This window comes from Battus philenor, unplaced genomic scaffold, assembly GCF_028537555.1.
Source record: "Battus philenor isolate CCGP_79_NKW_IND1 unplaced genomic scaffold, ilBatPhil1.0.hap1 SCAF_6, whole genome shotgun sequence".
In the NCBI taxonomy this organism is placed as follows: domain Eukaryota; kingdom Metazoa; phylum Arthropoda; class Insecta; order Lepidoptera; family Papilionidae; genus Battus; species Battus philenor.
Window position 1 is genome coordinate 12,024,420 of NW_027181726.1, and position 13,357 is coordinate 12,037,776.

General features: G+C 30.9%; 1 protein-coding gene across 2 annotated transcripts in view; it reads right to left on the reverse strand.

Moving 5' to 3' along the window:
- The window catches only part of Cen (cerebellar degeneration-related protein 2-like), a 94,916-nt gene that overhangs the window by 18,276 nt on the left and 63,283 nt on the right, over positions 1 to 13,357 (reverse strand). The window lies entirely within an intron of this gene.

A 13,357-nucleotide genomic window follows, 5' to 3' on the forward strand; every position in this document is an offset into this window, starting at 1 on the left:
GAAATTATCGAATGTTATGGTACCACAAATGAAACGTAGAAAAGTAAAATGCAAAATGGTACCTGAGGACGGTTGGAGAAAGTCGATCTGTGGATATGCTATAATCAATCAAGTAATAAGTCAAAGTTGGTTATCAAAATCTTGTAATATTTTTGTAACAAAAAACCTCGAAAATTAATTAACATTTATGGATAAGTTATTGGTGTGTGCATCATAAAACTTTCTATTTAATCTTTTCGAACATTTTTAAATTTTATGTAATTCTATTTTGTGATTAAACACATCAATTTGTCATATTTTAATTTTACGAAACAGATAACACATTTGTTTTTCATTTAAAAAATACAAAAAGTTGGAGTACAATGACACTTATATTCAAAAAGAGCGTGCACTTTTCCCTTAGTGAAAAGTTGATGCTTTGTTTAAAAAAATATCTTTTTTGCAACAAAAGGTTTTACAATAAAAGTCGCAGGTTAATAATTTTTTGTTTGCGTTATATTTAAAAGTGCCGTGTAGGTTGTTTTCGATCCTTTGGCGTCAGATGTTCTACGGGACATTTTGTGATGGTTGACTGGTTCACGACAGTGAGACGTCGCTTCACTGCATCAAATTAGTTTATCAATTTTTTTTGTTATATTTTTAATATAAAGTGCATTGACACTATGTCAATCAAAATCATGTAGTAAGACTACTAGTCACAGCAAAGTATAGAAATAATAATATAAAATATTTTTAAATAATGTTTATTAATGACTTGGTTACGTTATAAAATTTGTATTAATTACCGAGATAAAGGAAAAGACGAAAATAACATAGCCCAACAGAACAGATGGCCACTGGAGCCTTAAGGTTGTGAAGTGAAGATTACGTACTGGTAAGCGCAACGAAGGACGTCCTCCGACAAGGTGAACAGAGGACCTTTTTTTAAAATTTCTCCTTTGACAAGGACTTGGTTAAGGAAAATTTTTTTTCAGTATTTTGTTCTGCATTCCTTCACAATATCTTTAACTTATAACTTTTATTGACATTCTGTTCTTACATCACTTATTCGTCGCCAAATTTCTCACAATAGTACATAATTATTATTTTCTTTTATTTTTTTTTCATTACATTTGTTTGTCTCAATTGTGAAAAATTGTTTTCTTATAACTACATCACTGATTTTTATTACTATTATCTGACCTTAGGTTTTGTTCATAAAATAGAGGGCCTTGTTAAGGTCAACCCAAGTCGCTTCTTACCGGTCATATTGAAAATCGATAGGGGAAAATATATTATTCTAGCTGCCTCGAAAACTTTATACTATCAAAAAGTATTAGCCTTTGTTGTAATTTATGTATTTAATGTCTTATTTTTTATAATAAACGACGTTTAAAATAAAAAAAATCTGTAACTGTTTCACAAGATATTTTGTATAACATCCTAATAATTTTTTTTTAGTTTTAATTGATAACAAATTTTTGAGAGCTAGGGATAGGTGTTTTAATTTACTTTGTGGTTTGTATGGGTACAGATAAATAATATTTTTACTGTTAAATTTTCTCTCTAAAGAATCTTTCATACACCTTACTTGTGTTTTAAGAAAAATACGAGGAAAGATAAGGAATTGTAACATCTAGCAAATTGCGAGTTTTGCGCTTAGTAACGCTTACAAATATATCAAGCAATGAATATTTAGTTAAATGTACATACTTTTTTTTCTTGCATATTTTATTTCTCCTTATCGACTTGTTAACTGCATATAACGATCCGGGTGCAACTTATAAGTTTTAGTGTTAATTTCGACGAACCTATTAGTCGAAAGAGTTGATACTAACATACATCTACGTATGAATGAAATATTTTACTTTTTACGAACTTAATAATTAGCAATTATAATCCTAATTGACTTTATCAAATTGATTTTGCCGGGGGACACATGGTGCGATGATAAAGAGCATTAAATTCGTCTATCGTTTATCATGGCAGATAAGACTTGAGCTTGACTGTAGTTGTCTTGAGCAAAGATCCGTTTCATAATATTACGGAATCATATCATGTTTTCAAATGGCTTCTGATTTGAAGAGAACTAATCATACAAAATAGCACGTGTCACAGACGGTTCATGGCTGCACTGGAAGACATCTTCCCTTCTTCGGAGAGATAACGTCACCTTGTCTAAAACATTTACAACTGGATTTGTAATGCAGGGCTTTGACTAGCTTGTGAAGTGGAAATAGGTCGGAGCAATGGTTGAGACAGCATCGATTCCCTTTTGGAAAAGGAGAAGAACCGCTTCTTTTTCTAGTGGTTTTGTTGAAGGATGATGGGTGACGTAATTAAGCGTAACAAAACCTTGTAACAAGAAATGTGGTGAGGGTGGGGAGGCGATGCGTGAATGCTGTGAGAATGATAGAAAACATGAAGGATAAAAAAGGGAATAAACAAAGAAATTGCAAAGGATGAAAAAAGGAGAGTGAAAATAGGAAGATCCCTGTCCCGAAAACCAGATGGGGAAAGAGTATTTTTTAAATAAAATAAACTGGATTTGTTTACTCTAGTTCTGTAGTCTGACTGTCATGGTGGCTTTATATTAATCCTTGTAATAATGTTTATTTAGCTAAGAATGTTTTAAATGGATTGTAGTAGCTGTTACAAATACAATTTATTCGTCAATTACATACGCTCACTCTGCGAAGGTACAAACGCCTCGGCATGTTTTACGACATCGATATAGTCACGTAGTCTGAGGTTAAGGTCGAACGGTCGTATTCATGCAATCTTATATTGGTAATGAAAACTTTACGCGTTTTAGAAATTTTATAAACCAGAATCAATACAAAGCATTCGTAACTTAAATTAATATGTTTTCTTTTTCTAAAACGGTTATTGAAAAAAATAGTTTTGAATTTGTTGTTTTACCTGTGGTTTGTAGATTATAAAACAATCACCAGGTTTGTCCTTACACATCCCTAAATCTTTGATATCCTGAAAATCGACCGACATCTTTTAACATTATAAGAAGTCGGCTATGGGGAAAATAATTTTTAAATTCAAAAAAGTTTTCAAGAATTTCCTAGTAGGCAATTCGCTTGTTAGGCTCTATGATAAGCGATAAAATCCGATGTGATAAAATGATATGAATGAGACAAATGTATGTGGATTTTTTTTTTCGCTGGCAGTAACTTTTAGTGTCACTGACGTAAGTAAACAGGTAACATAGAGATATCTTTATATTTTAGTGGAAATAAAGTTAACTGTTGAAATTTAAATTTTAAAATCAGATTCATAATAATATTTTATAATTTATTTACGACACGTTTCTCTAAACTCAATCGTTTACTCAGACGGCGAGGGTATTTATACGCGCATGCGTATTTCTTCTAGAGAATTGTGCGTGTGGTTTTTTTAAACAGTCACGTTTTTCTGAGATAATAATAACCAATCAGATTGACTACAAAAACGTGTGAGTATTTTGATGGTTAACAACAATTAATATTCGCTAACAGATGATTGATAGAATTTCTTCTAGTTTGAGGTAATTACCAATAATATTTTGGATTCATAGGAAATAGTCATAGACGACTTTTTAGTACAAAGTATAGAACGCAGAAAAGTAGTGTTGCGTTATTTGTGTGTTCTAAGCCTCATGACCTTCACACAGCTCGCCCATAAGACTTTCCTTCGAGACAGAGTACAGGTTGTAATCCAGGGCCGCGCTTGGCCCATTTCAGGATTTAAATCCAAAGATATACCGATCTATTATGAGATATATTTATGAGCTGTGACGATGTTATAAAATACATGTAAGTTGGGGTGATTGAAAAAACTTATCAATTCTACAGTATTTTATAATAATAATAACGAAAATAATATAATACCTACTACGTTTTTTGGTCTACCAATAATGTTTATTAGGAATTAATACTATTTAAATCTTGGGGTATGTGATTGTATGTACGAATGTACTATTTTATTAATAATTATTATATTTTATTAATAACTTTGTTCTGTAACAAAAACCGATGATTGACGATGAAGTACAGAAAAACGAAGCAAAAAACTTTACTTACTTCTATATAAACCGGTCGTTAAACAACTTTGTTAATTTGAAATTTATTAATTGTGAAAAAAATATGCAAGACTGTTCCCTACGCAAATTAGATGTTTAATTCTTTAGGTATACAAATTTAGACGGAAACATGGTGATTACCACATAACCGCTTTACAAAGTCCGTGCAGTGAGATAGTGTAACAAGCATCTGTGTGTCCAAAACTGTTGTCTATCGCCCATAGTGTGGCCACATACAATGTTCGCATGCGGATATCGAATTCTCGACCTACGAGCAGAGGAATTATTTCACTATCATCACATCAGCCAACAGATGCTCAGTGTAGGGCATAGGACTAATGTCAATATCATCACGATGACTTCTAGACAAATTATGTTGTCGGTTCATTAGCGGAGGCCTTTTCACGCCGCGTCTACCGAAGGTATATTTAACCCGCTACTATTCAAAATCTTTTTTTCTTCGTATTGTTTGTTTTTGCGGAAACTATGCAATGACAATGATATTGTCTTATTAATAGATTATTCAGATCAATAGCCCTTGTACTAATTGGATTATATTTTCAATTATTGTATTCGATACAGCTTCGACATTCGCAAGTACGATCCTGTTTCCTCATTTCGTTCTCAACTTTAATAGACAACCTTCGATAACGAAGGTGTCATGAAAGGTCTTTCCGCTGCGCTTAATTTTTAATTTCATTCCATCCATTTCAACCATAAATACTTAATATATAATACAAGTTTCGGAATCAACTTGCCTGTTATCAACGATTGCTACTTTTTACGGATTTTTATTTCCTGCGGTTTCTTGTGTAAGTATCCATGTAAGCAATAAAGAGAAGATTTGAGATGAGTTACTTTATAATATTTGAGTGGTTAGTAATAGTAAGTAGAAATGAAATCATAAGCTATGAAAGTGTTAAGTTACTAATTCTAAAAGTTTTTTTAGAACTGGCCAGTTTAATTATTTATAAACATAACACGATATTAATCTTTTCAAGTGTATTACATCATTCTGTCATTTATTTTCAAAAATTGAAGGCATGGATGTTATTATGGATTTAATCCGTGAAAATTTTCGTTACATGATTTTTTACGATTTTCTTTGCGATCTCATTAACAAAGAGTCACCATAGACTTTGGTTGGATGATGTACTATTTACAACTGATTTAAAGATGTTCTTAAAATATGATGCGTTCATCTAATCCCACAAATTAAAGCAAGAAAATTGTAATACTGATTCAAGATGCTTAAGAATCGGCAGTTGTTTTCGTGATTACCATGTACAAAACTTCCAAACAGAAGTATCCCACTGCTTTTAACAATGGATTGTCAAGGGGACTATTTTTAAAAACAATAAATAATAAATAAATTGACATTAAGTTTAATTTTTGATATTCTTAAAACTTTCCACGGCACCTTTCGTATTTCTATATAAAAGTATTTAAATATTATATAAAACATTTTTTACTTATTTATTTACGTACATATCGACTAGGATAATTGACAACATAGTCAAGACGCGTAGTGCGCATCTATGGTATCGGGACGGGTTAACGATAGTAGTGTGGTATTATGGTTCGCGATCAAATTAGAGATTTTTATAATCGAACTTTGATATAGTTAGTTATTCTTTAAACTTTTTTTTAAAATAATTTTAACAATTGAAAACGTACAAAATGTGATAAATATATTGTGACGTTACAATAAGAATATTGATTTCTTTGGACAATTTCCCCAAGAAATTTGCTGCTCTATGCCGTAAATTGCTCGGATGGCATAGCACTTTTTTGCAAAACAAATATTTTTACCTCACCCTAAAGTGTCAGTTGTAATGTTGAGGCAATATCTAAAATACACTATCCTAACTAGTATTAAGTTTGTTTGTTTGCTGCATGAAAATGTTACTAGGCATTATCTTTATTTGTTTTCATTGCATAAATTAATAAACAAGGTGACATGACAACAAGAATATGAGAAAGGTATAAAAGTAAGCGTTTTCTTGCTGCATCGTTTTCATAATAATTACGAATTGTTGTATGTAGAAATAAGCTTCGTACTAAATTAAACGATGTTGTAATTTGAAACTTGTCAGATATAAAAGTTATAATTTTGTGAAACTGGTACACATGATATTTCTACATTATATGCAATGAGAACTACTACATTAATTTGGCGAATAAAAATAGATGACTATCTCATTTCAATAAATAAGGATAACTGTCACTAATCCTTTCTGTAAGTCGTATTTATTGTACATGCATGTACGCGATTATTAACTCAACGGTTTTTATTGGTTTAGCAACTAAGTAATTGCCGATTTCGGATATAAACGTCTTAATCATTCCTATGGTATCCGTAAATGTTAAGATCTTCTTCTTATGTTATCTGTGATTCTTACTAAGCTTTACTAGTTCATTGAGTAGATATTAATGTAAAAAAATGTTGGATTTTTAAGCTATTACCGCCATTTTTTAATCAATTTACATTTTTACACATCATGTGTTTTTTTATACGTTTTGTGCTTGTCGTAATAGTTATGAAGCCCTTAAAGAAGGCGTTACCTAAATCCGATTTAAAAATCCAGTTTTAAATTTATTTTTAAATTACAAATTAAGAAAGATGATTTGGTTTATAGTTTGTAACTATGTATGAGATGTCTTAAAATGCATTTTAACGATAATAAATAAAAAAAAAGTTTGTTAAAAAAAGTTTTAATAACTAATTATATTTTTACGTTAATATCATCGAAATGTCTCAAATGTTTATTAGAGTTCACGACACTTATTGATTCGAATACTAATTTACCTTGATCGGTAAACTTCGCAACAGCTGTCTTTTCATATATCTAAATATTCTTTCAAATTCTTTTACTTTACTTATAGGTTATATATATAGTTTTATGAAAAAAAGAAACCACGAACCCTTGGCAAAGATGTATAAAATAAAATGTTCTTTTGTTTTGAACACAAAAGTTTTATTATAGAGATATGGAGAAGTAGACATTAATAAAAACAAAAAGAATCTCTCGTTTGAGATATATGTATCAAAATGCAGCCGGCGATTTCGTATGATGAAACGTAAATGACGTTAAGCCTGTGTATTGGATGTATTATTACACAGGTAGTTATTTTAAAACTGTGTCCTCATCAGGGTCGTTTAGCCAAATGTTACAACGGTTATATAAGCACATTTCATCATGTATATTCCGACGTATCAATCTTAAGTCGAAAATAATCACACGGACATTGTGAAATTAGTGCAGTTTACAGATATTGCAATAGTGTTCATTTATTTAAAGTGTCGCTTGAGTCGATTAGTTAACTGAACATTATTATTCAATCATTTATCACTCTTGATTAATTATTTTTGAATAATCGAAAAGATACCATCGATATGTTGATTTAAAAAAAAATAATATTTATGGTTACGCTTTTTGAAATTTGACGATAATAAATATAAAAAATTATCAATAACTCTTTCTTATCCTATTGCTAAGGAACGCATCGATAACAAAAATAATAGCTGCGTTCTGTTTTAATGTTAGTACGTCAGACAGTTAATAATGATGTGGCATATTGAAACAAAATTATAATTGATGATGATTAATCATTAGCTTATAACCTCAATGCCGTTGGGTAAAGTTTCCCGTTTAGTTTTATGTAACAGAACAACTGATATAACTTACTACTAGTATATGTATGATCAATATAAATAACTTATGTTTTAATGTGTAAAGCCAGCGATAATTGCAGACGTAATTAATAGGAATAAAGATGTAAATAGTGCAGGTCGGGTAAGAAATTAATGGAAAAGAAAAAAAATACTAATGTGAAATAAATAAAGCTAAAATAAACAAAACAGAAATTTACGTAAATATGCAAAAACTGTTTAATTGTGAAAGTAAATAAGTATTTAAATTAAGAATGTTATATATTACAAATAAGATTGTAATGTCCTGTCCCATAAATACGAGACGGGAGAGCGAGAGGTGGGAGTAGCGGGAGTCATTAAAAAAATGTGAAAAGCCTAATAGCTACCATGTTTCCTTTATTTTCATGTGTTGCTAAGTCCATTTTAGGTTAATTTTTTAGAAATAAGTCTCATAATGTTTAAGTTTGTACGTCAATAAAATCGTATGCAGTCAAATAGCATAGAGCGGTATTCGCGTCGCAATGTGTGAATAACTAGTGTAATAATTGCGGGTATTGCAACATTTGGGAAGGCACTTCTAGAGTTGTAGCCGCTCAAGGCTCTCAAGCAAATAAACTTGCAACGTTCAAGTAGCTGTTTATATTAACATTGTTACGTACATGCGTTTAGATTACATCGTTTTACGTCAACGTCGTGACATTGATGCGTGAAAACGAGCAGAATACACGCGAACCAATACGTATGTGGTGGCAGCAGATACTGTAAATATGGTTCGAAATGAATGTTAGAGGTACGTTTTTGCAAAAGGCGAGGCCGTACAATAGTCGACTTTCTAAAACAAATTGATTCGGCTTTCGACAAATTGCCGCCTGCACTGCGCCTTAGTACACGCGAGACGCCGCTTGAGGCTCTTACTGATAGCTTCGGTGTCCACCGGTGGTTTTGTATGGCGTACCATAAATTTAAGCGATCTTGAAGGAATAATCTTGAAAATAAGTCCATTTTAACTTAATTATTGTTAGGCGTTCTCCGACGAGGTGGACATACATCCTTTTTATGGTCACCAGAAGACTGGATGTATGCAGCTTCTAATTGGCCCTATCTATGAGGGTTTAGAAGTTTACGTCGTACGGCTAAAATGATGATGAATATTACAACAGCATTCACTTGCTTCATGTAATATGCGTTTGTTCGAAATTATTAGAACATATAAATTGTGTGTGATAATAATAAAAACTAAGTGCAGTGACATGCTTTGTCTATTGTTAAAAGTCTTGTCTACGACCGTATATCTTAGTCACCGGGTTTTTTCGTTAGTTTTAGTATACACGTAGACGGTTTTTTTAGAGTACCGTACAATTTTGTAATGGCCCATTCTATAGCACGGTATAATATGCAACATATTTTATATTGTTCTGTGACATTCACGACGATGCAAGTACAAAGAAATAATAAGATTTATTACATAAGTACATTTGACAAATTGTACTGGTTTAAAATAAAGGCGCAGATCGAATGGCCGCTAGGTTTTAATGTTCTGGAGTGGAAAACACAGACCAGTAGGTACAGTGTAATACGTCCTTCCACCTACAAGTTGGACAGACGACTTTAATAAAATCGTCGGAAGACACTAGACGCAGGCTGGACCCAACTAATCTTATTCAAAGTTCTGGGGAGTGGCCCATGTCCAGTCTTACAACTGAAATGATGATTGTACTAACTTACATAGGAATATTAACTTAAATTAAATATTATATGAATAATTTACGATGTATACAAGAATATGACTGTGACCCAATTCAGCGCTATTGATTTAAAATAACGTCAGTCAAATTATTTGATAATTAATGTTTAAACTCTTGTCGCTTATCATAAACAAATTGGGTCATGATGTTTGTTTGTCTATTGCACTATTTAATGCTAAAAATAATTTAAAAAATGAAAGTAAAACTACTGTTTACAGAAATAGCTAAAAAGTTATAAAAAAGTTATATAAAATAGATTAAAAGTAAGGAACATTTTGTCTTCTTCTTTTTCTTTTAAGCCGATGAACGCTCACTGCAAGACATAGGTCCAAAGATCTCCACGATGACCAGTCTTGTGTTGCCCACATCTAACGACCTTGACCATGTCGTCGGTCCACCTAGTGGGCCTACCCAGACCGCTTTTACCGCCTTGTTATTAAGGATCATTTATAGTGACCATTTGTGTACCTCGTAAGAAGAACGCCAAAAGAGACTAATTCGATGGTAACTAGAATGAGATTGAGCTCCCCTATAATGACATTCTTCAACATAAAGCTACGAGAATTTCAAACGCGCATTAACATGAGAAGAACCATAACATACTCAGCTGGGTTTTCTTGTGATCTCTTTCAGATTTTATTTAATACATTAGTTTATAACTCATTCCCTCATGCTTTATTATTACCTAAAAAATCACAGAGTCTATTACTATTTTTAACAAGTTTTATTTAATTAACTTTTTAAATTTATTACATTATAATTCAGAGACATATATGTGTATTGTACTCTTGCATACATATTTGTACTTAATGTATTTATTACTTTTTATATTTATTATAATATATTTATATATTATTTAACACGTATGTGTACTCTTTGCTCTGACAAATAAAACAGGTAAAGATGTAAATGGAATTGATCAACGACAAAAACAATCAGCGTTCTCGGAGACAAAATAAATCAGCATCGGATGATCATTTTTCTTTTTAAGACAACATCGAACATATTGTAGCTGTGTGAAGAGGATTGGTTATTGGTGTATAAGTTTTCAAAGGGGTGAACGTACAATTCATTTGCCATTAATTTTTTTTAAACCTTTTATAGCTACTCAAAATCAACGTGTATTATATTAAGTGAAAACTGAGGTATGTTACATTAATTTTTTTTTCTATTGGTATGCAGCAATAATATCTGACAGACTAAAGTCTGCAAGAATAAAGTAAACAATAACAATTAACTTTAATATGCAGTAATCCGAATTTTGTAAACTCTTTATTTTTTTATATACCATATTACCATTATGTCGTTCATAATTTCTGAAACCATTGATTTCTGGATACGACGTATTTATTGGCGGCGAATGAGATACGCATTCATCCCTTTAAAGCTTTTACCCCTACCTTTATCCTGCATGTAAAGTTAACACAAAATCAGTGACAAGGAATTTAAAAATATAGTTTAACGACACAGGCAGCTGTACGCAGCGTTTTTAATTAAGGAAAATATAATTCGTCATAATTACACGAACGTCCGGCAACAGTGTCCTCAATTAATGCCAGCGACCCTATAAAGATTTAATTCTGCATATCCTAAAGTTTGCTATGGGTAAGGAACAGTGAACATACCAAATAATTTTAACTAACCTTATTACGGATTTAATGCTTGTGATACAAGTCGTCATATCGGAGATATAAACAGCGATTTAACGTATCAAATCCTTGATAACTTGTTTATTTATAGTATAATATATTTAATCAGGAAATCTTAATTTTAACGTGGTCTTCAAGTGTTAATTTAAAGATTTATTTAAATAGATTCACTAATTTTAACTCTTATTATAATACAATAATATAAATTACTCATTCCACTAATGCAATAAAAATCCATTGAGACTATTTACTGTTATTTTTACAAAGATTATTTAAAGAAGAAATTGTGAAATAAATGGTAAATTTAAGCATTTAATTTAAAAAAGAGGTATTTATTTAATGGTTTCATAGATTGACATGAGTATTACTAGTAAATTTAATATAAATTTTAATGGATTACATCAATTTATTTCGATTTTTACTTTCGATTACCTTGTAGCATTAAGTCTTATTGAAAATCTAAGGAAGACATATCTAGCAGTGGACGTCAAGCAGCAAAAATGATGGTGATGATGACTTTGTAGTACCCATGGTCTAGGACAGATTCTACAATTCAAATTTAAATTATTTTTTTTCGAGTAGGTATTTACACGCACTTTTGAATCGTCGATTATTTTAACATTATAAGTACTAAACTGCCACCGGCTTATAACGCTGATCTACAAAGGATAGCTGGACAACTCAACTGTTGACTCTTTTGAATGAAATTTACATGTGTAATATACACGTATTCATTTTTATTTATTTATTTATTATTGTTTACTGTACACGCTATAAATACAAACATTTAAATAAATAGTTTCATAATAATACACAAAAAAGTACAATGGGCGGTCTAATTATACGATATATTATATATTTAAGTGGATATTAAAATATAAACCATTTAAATGAGTAACCAAATCGATTTACAAACATTTAAATGAACTGAAAACATTTGAATGCTATAATAAGATTTATTTATTGATTTACTTTTAATTTTAGACAGAAAAAATTAAGAAAGTTTGAATTTAAACTTTAAGTAAAAAAAATCTAAAAACTGTAAAAATGTAGTGCATTATGTATATACAGCAAAGGAGATAGCACTAGGCTATGTTTATGGTAAAGTTAAGTAAAAAGTTCAAAACCGGATGCTGAGATGTCTGCCGTGCAGTTCAAGGGCAAACTTGATACCGGTTCTTTGTGCAAGTTTAACTTGCACTACATATAATTAATGTTTTAACATTAATTTACTTGTTTTACTATTATTTGTGTTGAAAAAACTAACACGCGACCATGAGCTCAATACAGACTTAAAAATCACGTAGCACCAACGTGTGATTTCATATTGGTTTGGTTAGTTTTTTGAAGGTGGAACATTTCGACAATCTTATATTAATACAATACATCGTATAATTTTGTCTGTCTAGTATATAAGCAAAGAGGGGATTAAAACATTACACATTTGTATATTAGGTAAGAAAGTTTATCGTGTAACGCACACGCATACATATATATACACGTATATGTCATATCTTCTATTAACCTTACACGTAAAATACTATGTTAGTCGTTTCAACCAATAGACGCCCACTGCATGGCTTAGGTCTCCCGCAAAGATATCTATGGGGGATATACTATAATCACGGTGTGTTTTGTGTGTACGGAGAGGACGCTGCTTTCTATTGTCTGGAAAATTGCTTGTGAGCATTGTATATAGGATATATAATTAAAGCACATAGTGCGAATTGGAATCGAACCCATGACCTTCAATCGCTGGGCTACCAGCGGTAGAGGACTGAGACAGTAGAGAGAGTAGTACCCTACAAAATAGTTTTAGAACGTGATAGTTATTTCATTATGCTTAAGTTAATTAGTTAAATTATTTTTAAGTTAATAGATAGTTTATGTATCACAGATATTTCGAAATATCATCTCTATTTCACAAGGAATGTTTTATCCTGCGATTTCAGAATATAGAAATCTTATAATAAATCATAAAATATTAGACTGAGATCAGGTTATCATAGAAAATATTAATTATCAATTTGCATATATACTATACATTTTCATATTTAAACGGAACGGAAAAAAAAAATAAAACATGATATGTTCTGCCTGACTGCCTATTTTTAAAATTGATATGCATAATTTTAAAATAAAATATTTTGCTTTAACATCAATAGATATGAACGTTGATATAGATGATATTTGATCTAGACATAGAATCTTCAAGCTTAGAAGTTTTTCTGTTATTAAACTGTCAAAAGTCAATAAG